This window comes from Ranitomeya imitator, chromosome 7 (assembly GCF_032444005.1).
Source record: "Ranitomeya imitator isolate aRanImi1 chromosome 7, aRanImi1.pri, whole genome shotgun sequence".
NCBI lineage: Eukaryota > Metazoa > Chordata > Amphibia > Anura > Dendrobatidae > Ranitomeya > Ranitomeya imitator.
In genome coordinates, this window is record NC_091288.1 from 71,712,478 (window position 1) to 71,734,807 (window position 22,330).

Sequence of the window (22,330 nt, forward strand, 5' to 3'; positions counted from 1 at the left end):
TATCGACGTAGATGTCATAATGGTTGCCATGGCGACAATGATGTCATAAAGGTTTCCTCGACCAATCAGCGACGGGCACAGCCTGGAATCATCATTGTCCATATACTACGGGGACATGCATATTCTAGAATACCCGATGCGTTAGAATCGGGCCACAATCTAGTATATATATGTGTCATTGAGACTCATATATGTATATATATTAATATTTCATACAGCGCTAGATAGCTTTAAAGCCGGTAATTCAATTGCCGGCTTTTGCTATCTCCTTCCTAAACCCGACATGATATGAGACATGGTTTACATACAGTAAACCATCTCATATCCCTATTTTTTTTTGCAAATTCCACACTACTAATGTTAGTAGTGTGTATGTGCAAAATTTGGGCACTCTAGCTATTAAATTAAAGGGTTAAATGGCGGAAAAAATTGACGTGGGCTCCCGCGCAATTTTCTCTGCCAGAGTAGTAAAGCCAGTGACTGAGGGCAGATATTAATAGCCTGGAGAGGGTCCATGGTTATTCCCCCCCCCCCCCCGGCTAAAAACATCTGCCCCCAGCCACCCCAGAAAAGGCACATCTGTAAGATGCGCCTATTCTGGCACTTGGCCACTCTCTTCCCATTCCCGTGTAGCGGTGGGATATGGGTTAATGAAGGGTTAATGTCACCTTGCTATTGTAAGGTGACATTAAGCCAGATTCATAATGGAGAGGTGTCAATTATGACACCTATCCATTATTAATCCAATTGTCTGAAATGGTTAAAACACACACATTATTACAAAGTCTTTTAATGAAATAAAGACACAGGTTGTTGTAATATTCTATTACACTCTTAATCCACCTGAAGACCCTCGCTCTGTAACAAAGGAAAAATAAAAAAACAACAATATCTCATACCTTCCGATGATCTGTCACGTCCCACGATGTAAATCCATCTGAAGGGGTTAAATTATTTTACACCCAGGAGCTCTGCTAATGCAGCTGTGCTCCTGCCTGTAAAACCCCAGCGAATGAATGGAAAGAAGGTCAATGACCTGTAGTTACCTTCATTCGTGGTGATGCGCCCTCTGCTGGTTGTCCTCATATGACCTCGAGGCTGGGAAAATATTCATAAAATACGGACCGTATTTTTATACGCTGAGTGTGACGCTGGCCTTAGGGTGATAATTCACAGGCTGTGAAAGCAGCATATCAATCACATGCATGGGAACCATCCAACATCGAGAAACCAGAGTGCGGATCTCTAGCCTTTTCTTCATACTGGCAGAACCTCAGCAGATTATTACACCTTTGTCACCCAAAGTGTCGCCACCTCTACAGGCTACATATGTCCATCATGGGCAGGTAACATATCATCGGTATGAATAAAGTGTCAGTACTTTGGTTCTTATTCATCTTGGGAAACAATTAAAGGGAACCTGTCACCTGAATTTGGCGGGACCAGTTTTGGGTCATATGGGCGGAGTTTTCAGGTGTTTGATTCACCCTTTCCTTACCCGCTGGCTGCATGCTGGCCGCAATATTGGATTGAAGTTCATTCTCTGTCCTCCGTAGTACACGCCTGTGCAAGGTAATCTTGCTTTGCGCAGGCGTGTACTACGGAGGACAGAGAATGAACTTCAATCCAATATTCCGGCCAGCATGCAGCCAGCGGGTAAGGAAAGGGTGAATCAAACACCTGAAAACTCCGCCCATATGACCCAAAACTGGTCCCGCCAAATTCAGGTGACAGGTTCCCTTTAACCATCATAAAATGTTGAAATAATGGTAATACGCATTTGTTTCCAAATTCCTCATATTATTACTATTGGCAAGTATTACATTACAATAAAATAATAATGACCTGTAATGACGAATTGGTGGGAAATTGTGGGGTAAATAAACAAAACTACCCAATGGCAGTAGAATATTCCCTCAATTATCATTTGCTTTATAACTTTCTAAACTTGTTGCTATGTTTTGTTTGATGTTAGATGAGCAGAACCCCTCTTCTTTCATGGTAGCATCTGAGGATAGATATTTGGTTGAGTGGCTGTGTCTTGGATCTTTTGTGGACATGGTAATGATACTCTGAAATTATTGAGAACTGAACCTTCATCTCAGAGACTTCTCTATGATTGAGCTGTTTTTACAATGGTGTGGCTATTGGAGTTGTCAAAGCCAGCAATAAAGTGAGACAAACCTTGCAAATCACCTTACCAGTCTTAGCCTGTTTTGCACATCATCTATACGCTTGCACTAAAATGAAAATATGTCATTAGTTTTCTTCTATACAATAATAAACTGCCCACTCCTGCACAGGGTCCACCAGAGGAGTCACCTTTTTAACCATGGGCCAGTCCAAGCCTTCTACTATATTACACTTCACTATATCTCTAAAACTACATGATCCCAATTTTTCATATAATTGCTCATAACATACAACCATATACAAAATATGGAGTACGTAAATAATACAAAAAAGTAAACCATCACATTTTATGTTAGGCTAGGTTCACATTGCGTTAGTGGGTGTCCACTAACGGAATCCGTTACATGGCGAAATTGTCGCAATTAACGCTATGTAACGGATCCGTTAGCGCACCCATTGACTGCAATGTGCTAACGGATCGCTAACGCATCGCTAACGTATGCCATTTTTGGCATGCGTCAGCGATGTGCCGTTATTTTCGGATGGACCTCGAACGCTGTGAACCTAGCCTTATGCATTGTGTTACTGCGTTTATTATTCAGACACAATTTGAAGTCCCTATAGCTTCTTTGAAGGACATCAGACGACAATTTTGTTACATCAGAAGTCAGTTTTCTTTTATGGCATAATACAACGTAAAATAAATGTCCACCAGTTTCCTACTAACAGAACCACAGAGCAATGTTGGGGAACTTGAATTCTTCACTGCTTTTCTATAATTAGATTTCATCTGCTTCTACAGCAAAACTGAACCTGCACTAGAATATCTTGCAGAAGGTCTTTCCCGCATTATAATCATTAGGATGCCCAGAAGCAGCACATGTGACAGCAAGGTAACCATCATTTTGGTGCTTAGGTTTCAGTGCAATGTAGCAGTGACCTCGCTATGAGGAATAGGACATGATTTTGCATGTACATATAGTATTGCGTTGCAGTCTCTCCAGTGATGGTCACGCTAAAGCCTCTAAGGTGACAAGTGTGTGAATTTTATTCCTAAAGTCGTTTATACACTTGAGATATCTGTTGACTGAACACTTCAGCCGAGAGCTATTTTTCACGATGGACATTTGAGTTACACCCAGCTTTGGCTATTTCTTCTGTACAGAAACCACAGTTGCATTACCAGTGACCAAGGATCTGGCAGGTGTATTAAAACATTTATTGTGAAAGTGTATCACGTTACATCATTCATGATTTACCTAAATATATGTCTAACACATTCATAAAGAATCTTTTACTTGCATCCTACTCTCTGGTGAGTGTCATTGATTATTCTAAGGTCCTTCATAAACTTGAACTCTTGGTATGGTCTACATGAGGAGAAGTTAACAAACTTCTGACACACCTTTTTCGGCAGCTTGTCTTCTACTGCAACAAAAGACCAAGCTTGTTGAAAGCCAACATATTTACAAAAACCAGTCACACACATCAGATGGCTGTTGGTCAAACAACGCTTTGGCCGATCGTTTGGCAGAGAGCAGCTCCGGTAACAGCTGATCAGAGCTGGATGTCACACCCCCACCCATTGCATTTTGATGACCTATTTAAAAAAAAAAACGAATTCATCTGAATAGAGACAGTTCTAAATTTACTATTTAGAAGCAAGGTGAGTGACAGCAGGAGTGTTACTATACTGATGTCAGAAGAACTTACAAGTCATTGGTAAGAATTTATTGTGATTTAGCTTTATAAGATCTACAGTAACTAAATCACAATAAATTCTTAAGGGTCATAGTGGTGGCGAGTGACAAAGGAGAATTTTAAGGTTGTGTATAAAAGTTATTTTGATAACACCCAAAGTCCTTAAAAATTGGATGCAAAACATCAGTATGGTGTACTGATTGTTTTTCACACTCATATGCTTGAGTAGGTGACTCTAATCCGAAATACCGAAGAGAATGGTGTTATCTGAACAGCTCTGTAGAATAACATTGATTTGAGTGCTGTCCGTGTGAGGCCTGTTGAGGCCATGTGAGGACAGCAGTAAGGTGGAAAATGCAGTAATGTGAACATACACATAGGAAGTGGTGTGATTTGACTTCTCTACAGTTAATATTTCGGCACTTGTGTTTTATATAAAGTACTTACTTCTAACCTCTGTGACACTAGTTACTACTCACGGATAAGCCGTGAGACTGGGTAGTCAAGAGGTTCGAGGTCAAAAGCTGAGAGAGTACATCATAGACAGAGCAGTGAGAGAAAGGCATTGTCAGGAAAGAGTCCGAGGTCAATATTCTAAGAAGGTAGTGGATCAGGACAAAGGGGCTAGGCAAACGGATGGTCAAGACCAATCCTAGGTCAAGGAGCAGAGATCAGAATACCAGACAGGGAGCACAGAGCAAACACACACCTCATAATCAAAGCTACAATTGACAGAAATCAAAGGCAGAGAGCTGGTTAAATTGCAAGGTAATTACTTTGCACAAGAGACACATGGATGAAGCCCCGGCACACCCTGGTCCTGATTGGATGACTAAACTGTCTCTTCTGACACTAACAGGTCAGCACTAGAGATAAGCAAATATTTCAATGTTCGGTTCAGATTACGATTGCCGAATTTGCAATATTCATCAATTCATTCATCAAATATTCACCGAACATAACTGAACGCCATTCAAGACAATGGGGGGCAAAAACCAAACACATGCACAACACATTATAACGGCCCCAAAAGCTGCCAAAACACATCAAATGAGGGACAGACACCAGGAAAGTGTTCTCAATTCACCCACAGTACAAATTGTAGCATGGCACTGCAGCAATTAGCTAGGCATGAGGTATCAGGGTCTGGGCCAGCATTTACAGCTTTCAAATGAACATCACAGTAAGATGAGGTAGGTGAGGGATCAGTGTAGGCCTCCTGTGCTGGGAGCCCTGATACTACATGCAACATCTCAAACTGCTTTCATGCTGAGCCATGCTCGGGTGGCACAAATATATAAATTTTGTAGACTACTATTGTCAGAAAAATCTAAGGATAGTAACACAGGTATATGACTCCAAGGAAGTGGAGGCCAGAGAGTCTTGGAGGCCTACTGCTACAGACAACATGTATGAGGGAGACCAAACCAGGAGTTTACACATTTCCAAAAATTAGTGGCAGACACCAACAAAGTGGCATCAAATTCACCACAGTATAGGTAGTATATCAGTTTCACCACAGTATAGATAGTATAATATGGACCGACAGGTCTTCCACTACACCCAAACCAGCAGATTGACACTCAATTAGGAGTATTCACATTTCCAAAAATTATTGGCAGACACCACCGCAGTGGCATCAATTTCACCACAGTATAGATAGTATAATATGGATGGACAGGTCTTCCACTACACCCAACCCAGCAGATGGACACTCAACCAGGAGTGCTCACATTTTCAAAAATTGTTGGCAGACAACACCGCAGTGGCACCAATTTCACCACAGTATAGATAGCATAACATGGACCGACAGGTCTTCCACTACACTCAAACCCTGCAGATGGACACCCAACCAGGAGTGTTCACATTTAAACAAACGAGGGCCTGACACCACCGAAGAGGCATAAACTTTGCGAGAGTAGAAATAATATAATTGGGTCCGACATGTCTTCCACTACAGCCAACCCAGCAGATGTAAACCAACCATGACTGTTCACATTTCCACAAACTTGTGTTGGAATGTTATAAAGGAAGATTTGTGGATTATGTCCGCGCTGCCAACCAATTTGAAGCCAGACGTAGTGAAGGAATTAATGGTGGTTTATTCAATGTGTTTCAGAGTCTATATGACTCCTTCTTCGGGAAATACTACATCAACAACTTTGATTTTGATGTGGTATGTCCTGAAGAAGGAGTCATATAGACTCTGAAACACATTGAATAAACCACCAATAATTCCTTCACTACGTCTGGCTTCGAATTGGTTGGCAGCGTGGACATAATCCACAATTCTTCCTTTATAACATTCCTGTTATGGTCGCGTGTCGACGCGTGGATCTGCGACAGCTGGCATATACATGCTTTCATTACACTACAATCAGGTGAACAGCTCTTTGCTAATATGATACTTGTAAATCGTGAGATAAGACCCTATCTGCGCTTTTCTTTTTCCTGCAAGTTTTTATTAACACAAATCTGTGTTAACATCTGCAGGAGCAGCAACAGCAGGCACAGAAGCCACACTAAAGATATCACAGAGTGCAGTTATGTGACATTAATGCAGCATACTAAAAAAATGCAAAATCGCCTAGTCTGTACAGTCTGTGATTGGGGTGCAAAAGTCCTTGGAGACCATTACTTGTTCATCTTGATGAAAGTTAGGTGGTCTACACTTTCAGGGGACAGCCGGCTGCACAGATCCGTCAGGACACCACCAGCAGCACTGAAGACATGTTCTGAGAGAACGCTGGCTGCCGGGCACGATAAAACCTCCAAGGTGTCTGAGGCAAGCTCAGGCCACGCATCCATTTTGGAAGACCAAAATGTGAAAGGCTCCACACCCTCTCTAGTGGTATTGATATTCAGTTCTAGATAATCCTGTACCATCCTCTTCATTCGTTCACCATGTGTAAAACTTGAACTCTGTTGTGCTGGTCTAAAAAAAGTGTCAAAGGTCTAACAGAAATTGCTTCTTCCAGTCACACTACTGCTGCTGCCAATGTTTTGGTGCTGACGAATTGACAGGCCGGAAGGCTGGAAGTCTAGAGCTGCATTGTGAACTGTGTGCTTCACTGCTGTCTTGTGGAAAAGCTCTCTTAAGGTTGTGTAAAAGTGTGTTTCGATACTCCAGCATTTGTGGATCCATTGCTAGGGTGGGAAGCATCTGGAAAAATTTGGTTTTATAACGTGGATCTAACAGAGTGGGAACCCAGTAGTCAGCACTATTTCTAATCATAACTATACTGGCATCTTGTTGCAGATGGTGCAGCAAGAAGGCACTCATATTTTGGGCTCTACCATGAGGTCCAAGCCCATGCTGTGTTGGTGGCTGGGTAACACTGATGCTTGTTTCCTCCATGCCCGAACAACAGAGAGGGGAGGATTATCCTCTTCATCTCCTGACAATTGCTTGTCCATCACATCACCTCTTCCTCCTCCATTTGTTCCTCTGATCTTGCACCTTCACTAACAATTTGTCTGTTATCACCTGCCTCCCTCAATCACAGTAATCCACCTTCCCTTGGCACCGACCTGTGTGATGACAATCTGGATCTTAGAGATAATATTATCCCTTCCGCATCCTCCTCTGCTTCCTCCTCTTCTTTTGGGACCACCATTCCTCCCTCAGGCTATTCAAAGTCTGCTCCAGCATATAGATAACCGGAATAGTGATGCTGATGACAGCGTCTTCAGCACTAACTATCTTAGTAGCTATTTTGAAACTGTGCAGAAGGGTTCAGAGGTCCTTAATCTGTGCCCACTCCGTAAACGTGATATGCGCCATGTCTTTACTGCGTTGGCCTAGGCTACACAACATGACACACTGTGTCAGGGCTCATTGCTGCTGCCACAGTCACTGCAACATGTGCAGAGTGGAATTCCACCGTGTTGGCACATTGCGAATCAACCTGTTAACTGGCATTGACAAATACCTCTGTATCGATGCAAGTCGATGACCTGAGAGGTGCAAATGTCAGAAGTAAGCACACAGCTTCCATGCTTTTCTGCAGCAGCTCACCCAAGCTAGGATACTGGCAGAGAAAACGCTGTACCACCAGGTTGAGGACGTGAGCCATGCAAGGCACGTCTCTGAGCTTACCTCGTAATAGGCTGCTAACCAGGTTCGCACCATTATCAGACACCGCCTTCCCTGAAGGTAGGTTCAGCGGAGCCAGCCATTGATCAAACTCAGCTTGGAGAGCTGTCCACAACTCTTCAGCTGTATGACTGCAATCTCCAAGGCATATCAATTTTAACACTACTTAATTGAAGTGAGCCCTGGCTGCACAGTACAGAGGTGGTAGGGATTCGCTCTGTACTGTTGGAACGTGTGGCAGAGGTTGAGGGCGCAGGTGGAGGCCCTAGAGGAGATAGAGGAGGAGGCAGAAGCAATGGAGGAAGTGTTAAATGTAGAGGTTTGTCCTGCAAGCCTTGGGGATTCCAAGACTTGTGAAGCAGCGCCTGCCCACACAGCCACCAGAGTCACCCAGTGCCCAGTTAGCGAGATGTAATGCCCTTGGCCATGCTTACTCATCCAAGTGTGTGTGGTGAAATGCACCCTGGCAGACAGGGATTTAGTCAAGAAACAGGTGATGGATTGAGAAAGTTGTGGTGTGCTCGTTTTCTGAGATTGGTCAAAAACAGCAGGCATGTCCGCTTCCGTTACAGGTCAGTGTGACTGGAGTGGGTAAAGTACCCGAGGTTCTGCAGTCAAAGAACTGTGTCTCAATAGTTGGCATGGTAACAGAGGAGGAAGAAGAAGCAGCAGATGCAATTGATGGGGTGGCCGATGGTTGTTGAGGTCAGCATTTTAGCAAAGTGGGATTCCCAGAGTAACACAGGTTGTTTGCGCATTTGAAGGTTCGTACATATAGTAGTCAAATGATTGCACTTTTTAACTCTACTCAGTTTTCTATTGCAAAGTTGGCAGATTACTTGAGTTAGCTTATCTTTTGCAGTATCAAAAAAGGCTCAGGCTAGGCAACCCTTGCCACCCCTGCGAGCTGCAGACCTGCGGACGCTGCTGGTCACAGCCTCACTTGTGGCTGAGGATACATTGCTCGTCGTGGCTGCATCACTACGTGTCTGCAACACACGGCACAATGTAACCTCCTTGTCTTCCTCCTCAGATGACCTCCTCAGCTGTGTGCCTCTATGTTCATCCCAACTGGGATCTAACACCTCATCATCATCATCCTCTGTGTTATCACATTCCTTGCCCTGATAGCACAGTACAGTCCGCTTGCACCTCAGATATCTGAGTCTCATAAAACTTTATTTTCACTTTCATCCACTTCCCCTTTAACTGGACGCCCAGTGCCATGGACCGGGTCACCACCACTGCGAAAACCCCTTTAAGTACCACAGGACCCCGTACCGAGTACTCAAAGGTCCTATTGGGCGTTCCAACTTTGGTGTCACAAACAGGATTCGTACCCCGGCATTGCCGGGTGCTGTGTGCTATAGACTTTGTTAAACTGAGTTATAACCGCCATTAATGCGTGGCTAACGAGGAACAGAGAAGGTGTGTCTTCGTGGGTGGAGCCGGAGAAAAGGAGGGTGAAGGAAGCTTAGTGCTCTGCTGTGCGCGGATAAACGAAGCAGGAGGCCTCGGACTGGAGGACCGGGAGGAACACCGTACAGACCGCCAGTGGAGCAGCCGCTGACTCCGGTAACAAAGCGCCGGGTCTGGCTGAGGTTAACTAGGGGGGAAGGAATATGTCCAACCTGGGTGGAGATTCTGCGGCGGTTGCAGCCGCAGCCCCCCTTGATGCCGCCAGATCCTGCGATGGCCGCAGCACCTATAAACTGGTCAGATCCAGCTGCAGTTACAGCCTCCATAATGCCACTATCGATGTCGTACATATTGGGAGCCACCTGGTTACTGCAATACTCAGGGGAGTCACACACCCTGAGTGATTTTAAGGAGAGATTCTGCAGTTTGTTTGAGGTCTACCCCCTGTCTGAACATCAGAAAGTCAGCATCTTCACTGGTCAGTTAATTGGCGCAGCTCAGAGGGAAGTAAAGTCCTGGCTGGACGCTGATAAAAGGAATGTTAAACAAATCTTGGCCAGGTTAAAGGACATCTTTGACACCCACACTGCAGCAAAGATAAAGATGAGATTCTTGGGGTGCAAACAAAGGGTGCAGGACAGTATACGGGAGTCGGGACTGGGTTCTTAACCTCCAGGAGGCGCTGCAAGCCATTAAGCAGATTTACCCTGACAGCGTGCAGGATGGGACAGATTGTTAAAGGAGCAATTTATTGAGGGACTTCTGTCTAGCACCCACAGGACACAGCTGCGCATCTTAGCATTACAAAACCCTGACCTGGACTTTGCACACTTTAAAGATAGGGCCATGTGGGTGCTGCATGAACCAAATTCCAGCCACATGGGGCCCCCTAGGCGCCCAGCAATTACATACCACCAGGAGGCGGCATCTTTTCTTCAGAACCCCATTCAGGCCGATGCACAGACCCTGGTTAATGACTCTGATGCAGGACTGCGTCTCTAGGTCCAGTAGCTGACCAAAAGTGCGGCTGCATTATCTAAAACCATGCAGTCTATGCAAGTTTCCACAAAGGAGAAGATCCAGCTAGCCTCCCATCCAGATGATGTCCTGTGGAGACAGCAAAAGAGGATCCCACCGACCAGAGGGAGAAGCAACGGCCGCTACGACCAGGATGGACGACCCATTTGCCACACTGCAGCAAGGTGGGACACATCGCAAGATTTCTGCAATTTAAAGAGCAACCCCTGGGGCAAAGGGCCAACTCCCAGGAGTAAGACAACCAGGCCCACAAAGCTGACGAGCCAAGCACGTTCGAGGATGACCAGTCCCTCCAGTTGTGATTGATGTCATCCTGATAAATGCTTTACTGGACACCAGCTCTCAGGTGACGACTATGCCATATATTCTTTACAAACGGTACTGGGCCGACTCTGATCCTTTGCCACAAGTGGGGTACAAGGAGTTGACCATTAAGGTGGGGTGGGTAGAGTTGAAAGCCCAAAGTCTGATAATTGTAGATATTGATCGATGAGAATGTAACCCAATGATGACCTTAGGTACTAATGTGATAGAAAACTGTCTTGGCGAGGTTACTGTATTGTTGCAACAGGTGGCTGAAACTGCTGGTTCCAGTGAGCAACGGGTCCTGCAGAAGGAGATCAAAGCACTAATGCAGAGACAACAGGTAGAACTATCTGGTGGAGAAGTCAGCAGTGTCAGAGTGAGTGATCCGACCCCTATTTCAGTACCCCCAACGAGTGAAATGTTAATTTGGTGTCGGGCAGCCATAGGCCCCACCGGCCAAGATTACCAGGCTGTAGTAGAACCAGTGTACTCTGACAGTAGGTACCAATACGTATCCTGAATTGTGGGGAAAAGGAGGTCCATTTACCCAGATATGCCACCCTTCCTAAACTGTTCACTGTCAGTAACAATGCCATACACACAGCAGAACCCTTGGTTCCGTCCGACCAGGAGGAGGACAATGGCTCTGCAGAATAGATGGAGGATTGGTGTCAGAAGTTACACGTAGGCACTGATTCCACTCCTTTGCACCAAAATCATGGGGCTTACTGGGTGGTCCAAGAATATGAGTGGATATTCAGCAAACACCGACTAGACTTTCGGCAGGTAAAAGGGGTTCAACATCATATCCCCACTGGAGATCATCTGCCCTTTAAACAAAGGTACCAGCCTGTACTCCCAGCTCACTATCAATGTGCCAAGGGTATGTCAAAGTAGATGAAGGAGGCGGGGGTGATCAGAGACAGTTCTAGCCCCTGGGCAGCTCCGTTATTCCTCATTAGAAAGAAGGAGATTAACCAAATTTTACATAAGGATGCCTACACATTACCCAGGATAGAGAAATTGCTAGCTGAACTGAAATCCGCTCACTATTTCTCCACCTTAGATCTCACCAGTGGGTATTGGCAGGTTCCCGTGGCAGAGGTGGACAAAGAGAAGACTGCCTTCATGACGCCAATGGGTCTCTCCAAGCTCAACTACGTGCCGTTTGAGCTGTGCAACGCACCAGGGACATTTCAGAGGATGATGGAGTGTTGCCTCGGGCACAAGAACTTTGAGACCATTCTGCTGTACCTGGATGACGTCATTATTTTCTCCAAAACCTATTAAGACCATTTGAAGCACCTGGCTGAGGTGTTTGAAGCCCTGTCCAACTTTAGCCTGAAGGTGAAGTGCCACCTGCTGAAGCTCAAGGTTCAGTACCTAGGTAACGTGGTAAGATCCGAAGGTGTGGCACTGGACCCTGACAAAGTCACCGTGATCAGGGACTTGCCAAAACCCAGCAACATTCATGAAGCATGGCAGTTCCTCGGGTTGGTAGGCTACTACCGAAGATTCATCAAGGATTTCACCAAGCTAGCCACACCTCTGCAAGACTTGCTAATCTAAGACGGCTAAGAGCAAGATTCCTCTGTTTGAGTAGAATGACAGGTTGGAAGAAACCTTCACCCGTTTGAAGTTGGCTCTCATGGGAGATGAAGTCCTGGCTTATTCTGACTATGACCAACCATTTGTACTCTACACAGATGCCAGCAACATGGGATTGGGAGCAGTGCTGTCCCAGGTGCAGAAAGGCAGGGACAGAGTGATTGCCTACGCCAGCAGGAAGCTTCGTCCCACCAAAAGGAACCCCCGACAACTATGGTTCCTTTAAGTTGAAGTTTCTCGCCATAGTCTGGGCTGTAGTGGAGCACTTCAAGCACTACCTGGCTTCAGCAAAGTTCACCGTTTTCATGGACAACAATCCGCTGACTCACCTGGAAACGGAAAAGCTAGGTGCAGTGGAACAGCGATGGATGGCCCGGTTGTCTAACTATGAGTTTACCATCAAGTACCGAGCAGGGCATAAGAACCCTAATGCTGATGTGCTGTCCAGAATGCTCAATTTACCAGAAGAGGGAGAAGATCCGGAAGCTCTCGAAGAGATCGAGTTACCAGCCTTCCACTGCCCCGAGGCAGCTCAGTACTCCTATTGTGCGAGGATCAAGCGCAATAGCAGGTGAGAAGCCACGTTGAACCCGTTGCCCCACCATGGATGGACAGAAATGCAGGATAGTGACCCATCAGTCCGCCTGGTAAAGGAATTGCTGATACAAGCTGAGTCACACCCTGGTCCAGATGCTCCACAAGAGACCCAACAGTTGTGGAAGGAGAAAGGCAAGCTGTTTAGCTATGAGGGTAAGCTTTTTCGGAGGAACATCGACCCACGCACTCACAAGCTGGTCTGGCAGGTGGTAGTCCTGGGGCGGGATGCGCCAATGGTCTTGGAAGCGTACCACGATGGAGCAGGACACATCGGATGGAAGAAGTTGGAGGTTCTACTTCGTGAAAGATTTTGCTGGATTTGCATGAGGAAAAAAGCCATTGAGACGTGATGCCAAGAGTGTAACCCCTGCAACCTGCGCAGGAAAGACCATAGCAGCCAGAGGGCTCATCTACAGCCCATAGTCACCAAACAACAGCTTGAATTGGTAGCCTTGGACCATGTGAAGCTGACCCCAAGCCGTTCAGGCTATGTCTACGCCCTGACAATAGTGGACCATTACTCAAGGTTCCTTGTAGTCATGCCTGTTAAGGACCAAACAACACAGACGGCAGCCAATGCATTTCAACAACACTTTATCGACCACACGGTTACCCTGAAAAGGTGCTCACCAACCAAGGTCCAGCCTTTGAGGCAGAAGTGTTCCAGGAGTTCTGTAACCTGTACGGATGCAAGAAAATCAGGACAAGCCATGTCATACACAAACAAATGGCATGTGCGAGAAAATGAACCAGGTGGTAATTGACTTGTTGAAGACCTTGCCCTGGAAGAGAGAAACCAATGGCCAGAGAAGTTGCCCTACTTGGTAGACCTATACATCCATATCCCGGTGAATTCCACCAACTGCACTCTAGCCTACTTGATGAGAGCGAGACCTGGCAAGTTACCTGTTGACTTCGACATGGGAGTCTAAACACCTGACACCACATCATCAGATGCAGACTGGGATACAGAGCGGCAGCAGCAATACCGCAAAGTTCAGGAATGCATGGAAAGAAGTTTGTCCCAAGCAAGACAGAGGCAGGAGAGAAACTATAATCAGCATGACCCTGCAGTTCCCTTGTCACCTGGAGAACAAGTTCTCAAAAGAAAAAGAAGAATGCACACATTAGATGATGAGTGGGAGGCTGAACCATACACCGTCATGCCCTCAGACTTTGATAACACCAAAGTGTGCCTCATTAGTCAAGATGGAGGAGAAATCTCAACAGCAGTATCAAGAGATCATCTGAAGGTATGCCCTGATCAACCGAGAGACAGAGAGAAAGACCAAGATACCCCTCAACCCATAGAAGAGAAGGAAAAGAAAATCAATACCGTTCTTGGAGACTTTCCCCAGTCATAGACACAAGTAAACCAAGCTATTGTAGTGCCCATTTTAACCTTTCCCTAGTTTGTAGTGCCAGAAAGAGACATGACTCAGGATCAACCTGAAGACCAGCAGGCTTAAGCAGCAGATGCCACACCAGCAGCGGAGCAAAATAATCCACCCCCTGCCAACGGTGAATCTGTCATGCCCACAGTGACCAGGAAAAGTCGTAGGAGATCAGGTATACCTGTGCTACGTAGAATCACCCGTAGCATAGATAATAGTGAGCACACTACACCAGTGGTAGCAAGTATAGTGAATCCAGTCAGGACACTATCAATAACTGTACTGCGTAGATCTACCCGTAGTATAGCCCGGTATAAGGACTAAAATGTGACTAAAATGTAAATGTATTGAAAATGTGTAAATAAGTTAAAATGTATACATTGCAACAGTTAAAGCATGAGTACCTACATAGACTACTGAATGAACTTTTAAAAATGCATCATAACCTGGAAATGGACAATTGGGCCACAGGACTATGTGTGGTCAGGACACTCTGTACATAGTTACACTGGTTTGGCCTAGAAAATAAACCGCCTGCTTGGCCGAAGATTAGGTCCACCAACAGAGAGTCCCATAGCCACGCCTGGGAAAGAAGCAAAGGTGGGTTGGGGCGGTTCCCACCTAGGCAACTCAAAAGTCTGGAGCTGCCAGTAAGACGGCAGTGCCAATGACAGGCTCAGGCTGTCAGCCATATGGGTTTGGAGTACAGACACTGGGAGGACTTATGCAGAGCTCTAGGCAGCAAGGGCCAGAGTACAAAGCGCAGAAGGAAGGCCTCTGAACCCACCTGGCTAAGTGGATCCCAAGCTGTTTCCAGGCTGCCCGGACCCCAACACCATCTGCTACCTGTACCCTGGACTGCACTATGTATTCTATCTGTAAAAGGTAAAGGAAACTGCTACCCTTGTGTTCCTCAATCACTGCGCCCCGGTCCTGCACCCCATCATTTACCATCCCTTACCAACTGTACCAGGTAGCTGGGGCCCCGCTCTACCTGTGGAGAGCCGAACCATGCAAGCTGCATTAACACCAGCCCCAGTGGTACCTTTAAGCAGTGTCGGCCATCCTGGCCGAACACCACAGGTGGCGTCACGAATCATCCATTAAAGACTTTATTTCCACTTTCATCCACTTCCCCTTTAACTGGAGGCCCAGGGCAATGGACCGGGTCACGGCCACTGCGACCACCCTTTTAAGTTCCGATACCGAGTACCCCATGGTCCTAGTGGGCACTCCACTTCTATATTAAAGGTTTGCTCTGTTTAATCGTATATATACCTTTTTCATCTCCACCCTAAGCACTCCATTAAGACCGCGACTCTTCTTTAGTTAGGCTATGTGCACACGTTGCAGATTATTTGCGTTTTTTTAGCGTTTTTGCGCTATAAAAACGCTATAAAACTGCAAATAATCTGCATACATTAAGCATCCCATCATTTATAATGAAATCCGCAATTTCTGTGCACATGATGTGCGTTTTTCCGCATGAAAAACGCATTGCGGAAAAATAATGAACCTGTTCATTAATTTTGCGTTTTTTTCGCGGATTTCCCACTGTCTAATGCATTGGGAAATGTCCGGGAGAAAACGTGCAAAAAACGCGCAAAAAAAGGTTAAAACCGCGTCAAAACCGCGCAAAAAACGCGCAAAAAAACGCATGCAGATTTCATGCGGAAATCTGGCAGAAATGTCCGGATTTCCACAGGAATTTTCTGCATGAATTCCTGAACGTGTGCACATAGCCTTACAGTAGCTTAGCTTCGGGTGGTCCCCATAATTTTTTTTCCTGTTTTCCAGTACACAATATGTTAAAACCAATGGTGCTGTTCAAAAGTACAACTCGTCTTGCAAAAAACAAGCCCTCACATGGCCATTTTGATGAAAAAATAAAAAGTTATGGCTCTGGGAAGAAGGGGAATAAAAAACGAAAATGCAAAAACAAAAATACCTCCGGGGAGACATTTCGGGCAGGGTCCTTTCTCTTCCTGTACCAATCATTCACTTGTATGGTTCAAGATTATTGTACTTGTTTTTTATTATGTATACCCCTTTCACATATAAAGCTCGATGGAATAAATGGCGCTATAATAATAAATAAATAATAATCTGCAATCTGATGGGGGGTTTTTTCATCAGAAAAATCCAAATTTTTCCTACATGTAAATGAGCTGTTCCAGGGTATGGGCTGGACACTGATCTGCATGAGAATCTGCCACCGCAGATTATTTTAAATGAAAGGAGGCATTACAAGTGTGAGACATGTAATGGCCGCTCACTGATCTCCTGATCTTACTGCAGAGCTGTGTGTGAATATACCTAACACAGCTGCAGTTTACTCTCACTGCTTCAGCTCCATCTCATAGGCAGCTAGTGTTGCAGTACAGCAGAGCTCAATAGCTGCAAAAAAAGTGTTTGCAAGAAGACAAAGTCCAGTACTACAGTTCTGTGTTAGTTACATATCCCCCACTGGTAACTCCCCCTTTTATTTAAAATAATCTCTGGAGGCAGATTCTCATGCAGATCAGTGTCCGGCCCATAGTCTGGAACAGTTAATTTGCATATAAGAAAAACGTGGATTTCTCTGGAATAAGACATCGGATCACAGATATCTAGGTATCATTTTATTCAGCTTCCTATGACCTGCATGCCCATCTAAATGGCATAGGAGGGTTGATCCTACTGACTGATTCCCTTTAAGAAATTAATCTTTATTTACTTTACAACACACAGTAGGAAGCAGATAGCACAATCACACATCAGCTTTTACATGACGAGAAAATAGATTGGATAAATACTTAATATGTGGAAGAAATAATAACTATATCTCCTACGGTCTCTCTTCATCTATGAGGCTGGAAAAAAAAGCAGTGGCTAGACTTTTGACAAGTATAAGATTATCATAATGAACTTGCTCTCATCACTCAGTTAATATGATCATGAGTCATCAATCATTGTTATTTAGTCCAGCACTGTGGGAGGACTGCCCAGCGATCCACTTGAAAATGATTTGCACCAGAGAATCAGGTTTCTTAGACTGTCTTGTCCATCTTTTCATTGTGAACCTGGGACTAGTCCAAGATTGTTTTATCACTCTTTTCCCGATCCTTACATCACTGTTTCTTGAGAACCTAGAGATATAAATGCAACTAATGTTCAAGTTGTTTTCTGTAAGATCTGTAACCAGTCTCATAGAAATTGAGAGTTCTCATAACTTTTAGTACAAAATGAATTTTTTTTAATGATAATATTCATTTTTTACTAGCTACACTATGTCATGTACTGTCAATAAAGGGATAAAAATCAAGATTTAGATACTAAATATGTTAAATAAATAGAGCTGCAGTATATTGACGTCAGTAAGACGTCAATATATTGAAATGTCATTGAGATACCGTAGGAAATAAAAATGCTGTTTGTTGGAATACATGGGAAACTGATATTAAAGGGGTAGTCCCAGGGGTGGATTAAGGGTAGCCAGGGCCCCGGGCTGTTCAGACACTGTGGGCCCCCCCCCTCCCGGTCATGTGACGGGGGTCATGTGACGGGGGTCATGTGACGGGGGTCATGTGACGGGGGTCATGATATACCCGAACCAGATTATTCCAGAAAAATGGCCGGGCCCTACTCTACTGTAACCTATTAAATATTTGGTAGAATCTGCAATACAATTTAGGTATATTTTGACCAATAATATCACATACAAGGAACAAATACCACCGCAACATGACCAGAAAACAAATTACAACCACAGTGATCGAATAATATCACATACAAGGAACAAATACCACCGCACCATGTCAAGACCACATATTACCACCACTTGGTGACCAAATATCACATACAAGGGACAAATACCACAACACCATTTCCAGACCACATATTACCACCACATAGTGACTGAATACTACAAAACTGATCAGTAAAAAACAACAACACAATACTATCACCATAAGTGCCAGTATTCACAGGAGATCTGTACTTAGTATGCAGTGTCTGTGTAGAGGTAATACAGAGATCATTGGTGGTATTATACACAGGACCTCTATATAGTATACAATGTATAGTGTCAGTGTATAGGTAACACTGACTCACCAGTGACGTCTCTAGGTGAAGTCCTTCATCTTTCATCCAGCACAGACCGCCATCATTTCTTCCAGCCAGGACTCGTTTCTGCAGGAAATAACAGTTATCTCGAGCTCCGCTTGTAGAACACATTACTTAATTTTTCACAACTTCTACATTACACCACATGAAGAAAAAAAGGCGATATAGTGTCACTCTGCACAGTAACAGGACCGACCCCCATTTAAAACAGTATACTCAAAAAATAAAATAAATACATCACTGCAGTAATAATATCCCTTAATTAGCCCCTATGGTAATAATATTCCACATCCTGGCCCCGTGTGTCTTATTCCTGGCTCCAGCCATATGTTCTCGCATCCTGCCCTCATGAGTATCCATCCTGCCCCATATGATCTCCCCATCCTGCCCCATCTGTCTCCATCATATCCATCCTGCCCCATGATCCAATCCTGCCCCATGTCTTTCATTCTGCCCCGTGTCTCCAATCATGCCCCGTGTCTACATTCTGCCCATGCCTCCAGTCCTGCCCCCAGTGTGTCCAGCAATCTGCCCCAGTATGTCCAGCATATTGCCCCAGTGTCCAGCAATCTGCCCCAGTGTCTCCAGCATATTATCCCCAGTGTGTCCAGCAATCTGCCCCAGTATGTCCAGCATAGTGTCCCAGTGTGTCCAGCATTGCCCCCAGACAGTGTGTCCAGCAATCTGCCCCAGTGTGTCCAGCAATCTGCCCCAGTGTGTCCAGCATATTACCCCCAGTGTGTCCAGCAATCTGCCCCAGTATGTCCAGCATAGTGTCCCAGTGTGTCCAGCATATTGCCTCCAGACAGTGTGTCCAGCAATCTGCCCCAGTGCGTCCAGCATTGCCCCCAGACAGTGTGTCCAGAATATTACCAACCGTGTGTCCAGCAATCTGCCCCAGTATGTCCAGCATTTCCCCCAGTGTCTCCAGCATTGCCCCAGTGTCTCCAGCAATCTGCCCCAGTGTCTCCAGCAATCTGCCCCAGTGTCCTCCAGCATTGCCCCAGTGTCCTCCAGCATTGCTCCAGTGTCCTCCAGCAATCTGCCCCAGTGTCCTCCAGCAATCTGCCCCAGAGTCCTCCAGCAATCTGCCCCAGTGTCCTCCAGCAATCTGCCCCAGTGTCCTCCAGCAATCTGCCCCAGTGTCCTCCAGCAATCTGCCCCAGTGTCCTCCAGCAATCTGCCCCAGTGTCCTCCAGCAATCTGCCCCAGTGTCCTCCAGCATTGCCCCAGTGTCCTCCAGCATTGCTCCAGTGTCCTCCAGCAATCTGCCCCAGTGTCCTCCAGCAATCTGCCCCAGTGTCCTCCAGCATTGCCCCAGTGTCCTCCAGCAATCTGCCCCAGTGTCCTCCAGCAATCTGCCCCAGTGTCCTCCAGCAATCTGCCCCAGTGTCCTCCAGCATTGCCCCAGTGTCCTCCAGCTATCTGCCCCAGTGTCCTCCAGCCATCTGCCCCAGTGTCCTCCAGCCATCTGCCCCAGTGTCCTCCAGCCATCTGCCCCAGTGTCCTCCAGCATTGCCCCAGTGTCCTCCAGCCATCTGCCCCAGTGTCCTCCAGCATTCTGCCCCAGTGTCCTCCAGCATTGCCCCAGTGTCCTCCAGCATTGCCCCAGTGTCCTCCAGCATTGCCCCAGTGTCCTCCAGCTATCTGCCCCAGTGTCCTCCAGCCATCTGCCCCAGTGTCCTCCAGCCATCTGCCCCAGTGTCCTCCAGCCATCTGCCCCAGTGTCCTCCAGCATTGCCCCAGTGTCCTCCAGCCATCTGCCCCAGTGTCCTCCAGCAATCTGCCCCAGTGTCCTCCAGCCATCTGCCCCAGTGTCCTCCAGCATTGCCCCAGTGTCCTCCAGCCATCTGCCCCAGTGTCCTCCAGCCATCTGCCCCAGTGTCCTCCAGCCATCTGCCCCAGTGTCCTCCAGCATTGCCCCAGTGTGTCCACCGTTATAAAAAAGAAAAAAAAACAAGCAGTCTCCTCACCTGTCCGCGCTCCAGGCGGCGAGCTCCCTGCAGCAGAGCACACTCGCCGGCGACTGACAATGGCGTCAGACGCCGGCGACGTGTGCGCCTGCGGCCGACATCAGCCGCCAGCCTCCAATTGGCTGGCGGCTGTTGTTAACTATTAACGTGCGGGAGCGCGCCCGCACGTCAATAGGAAACCGCCGCAGCGCCGGAAGGGGCCCGGTGAGCAGATGAGAAGGGGCCCGATGCGGGCCCCCTCTCTCTGCCCACCGGGTACGGCGGGGGCACATAAATGCCGGCGGCGGCCGCAGGCATTCACAGATGATTATCAGAGGGTCAATCTGTGCGGTAGCCCAGGGCCCCCCAGACCACTGGGCCCTGGGCTACCGCCCATATTGACCCTCTGATAATCCGCCCCTGGGTAGTCCCATCACCAAGATCCTACACCAATATGTAGTAAGTGTAGTAATAATAAATATTAGCAAATCTTTCCAATTAGAAATTTAGTATAGTTCTTCTGATTTGCTATGTTGCTTAGTCCATGTGCATGGCATTGCAGTAGCTTAGGTATTCATGGTTATGACCTCTCATAAAGTGACACTTAGGTCGGCGTCACACTGGCGTATTGCATCCGATGCGAGATAATCGGATGCGTTATGCTAATGACACTTGGCTCCTGCTCGCAGCAGAGCAGGAGCCGAGTGTCATGCGTCTGTGCTCCGATTCTCTCGCACAGGGAGGATTGGAGCACAGCTGCGGAGGAGACGGAGAAATGAATTTCTCCATCTCCTCCATTGCTGGGGTCCGCTTATAGCGCACATCACTCGGATGATATCCGAGTGGTGTGCGCTGTCTCACTCGCGCCTATAGGCTTATATGGGTGCGAGTGAGCCGAGAGTTTTCCTCGGTCCGAGACAATCGCAGCATGCGATTAACAACAACTCTTAACAACTGTTAAGAGGAGACTTTGTGCAGCAGGCCTTCATGGTAAAATAGCTGCTAGGAAAGCACTGCTAAGAACAGGCAACAAGCAGCAGAGACTTGTTTGGGTTAAAGAACACAAGGAATGGACATTAGACCAGTGGAAATCTGTGCTTTGGTCTGATGAGTCCAAATTTGAGATCTTTGGTTCCAACCACCGTGTCTTTGTGCGACGCAGAAAAGGTGAACGGATGGACTCTACATGCCTGGTTCCCATCGTGAAGCATGGAGGAGGAGGTGTGATGGTGTTGGGGTGCTTTACTGGTGACACTGTTGGGGATTTATTCAAAATTGAAGGCATACTGAACCAGCATGGCTACCATAGCATCTTGCAGCGGCATGCTGTTCCATCTGGTTTGCGTTTAGCTGGACCATCATTTATTTTTCAACAGAACAATGACCCTAAACGCACCTCCAGGCTGTGTAAGGGCTATTTGACCAAGAAGGAGAGTGATGGGGTGCTACACCAGATGACCTGGCCTCCACAGTCACCAGACCTGAACCCAACCGAGATGGTTTGGGGTGAGCTGGACCACAGAGTGAAGGCAAAAGGGCCAACAAGTGCTAAGCATCTCTGGGAACTACTTCAAGATTGCTGGAAGACCATTTCCGGTGACTACCTCTTGAAGCTCATCAAGAGAATGCCAAGAGTGTCCAGAGCAGTCATCAAAGCAAAAGGTGACTACTTTGAAGAACTTAGAATATAAGGCATATTTTCAGTTGTTTCACACTTTTTTGTTAAGTATATAATTCCACATGTGTTAATTCATAGTTTTGATGCCTTCAGTGTGAATGTACATGAAAATACAGAAAAATCTTTAAACGAGAAGGTGTGTCCAGACTTTTGGTCTGTACTGTACTGCATTCTACACCAGTGGATATTGCACTACTCAATAAAGGATTATCTTTTTCACCAGCGGCGCCAATTGATGCATTTGCGGTGATTAAAGATATTCAATTGTTTGCACGATCATTGCTGTTCAAACGTTATTTTTTTG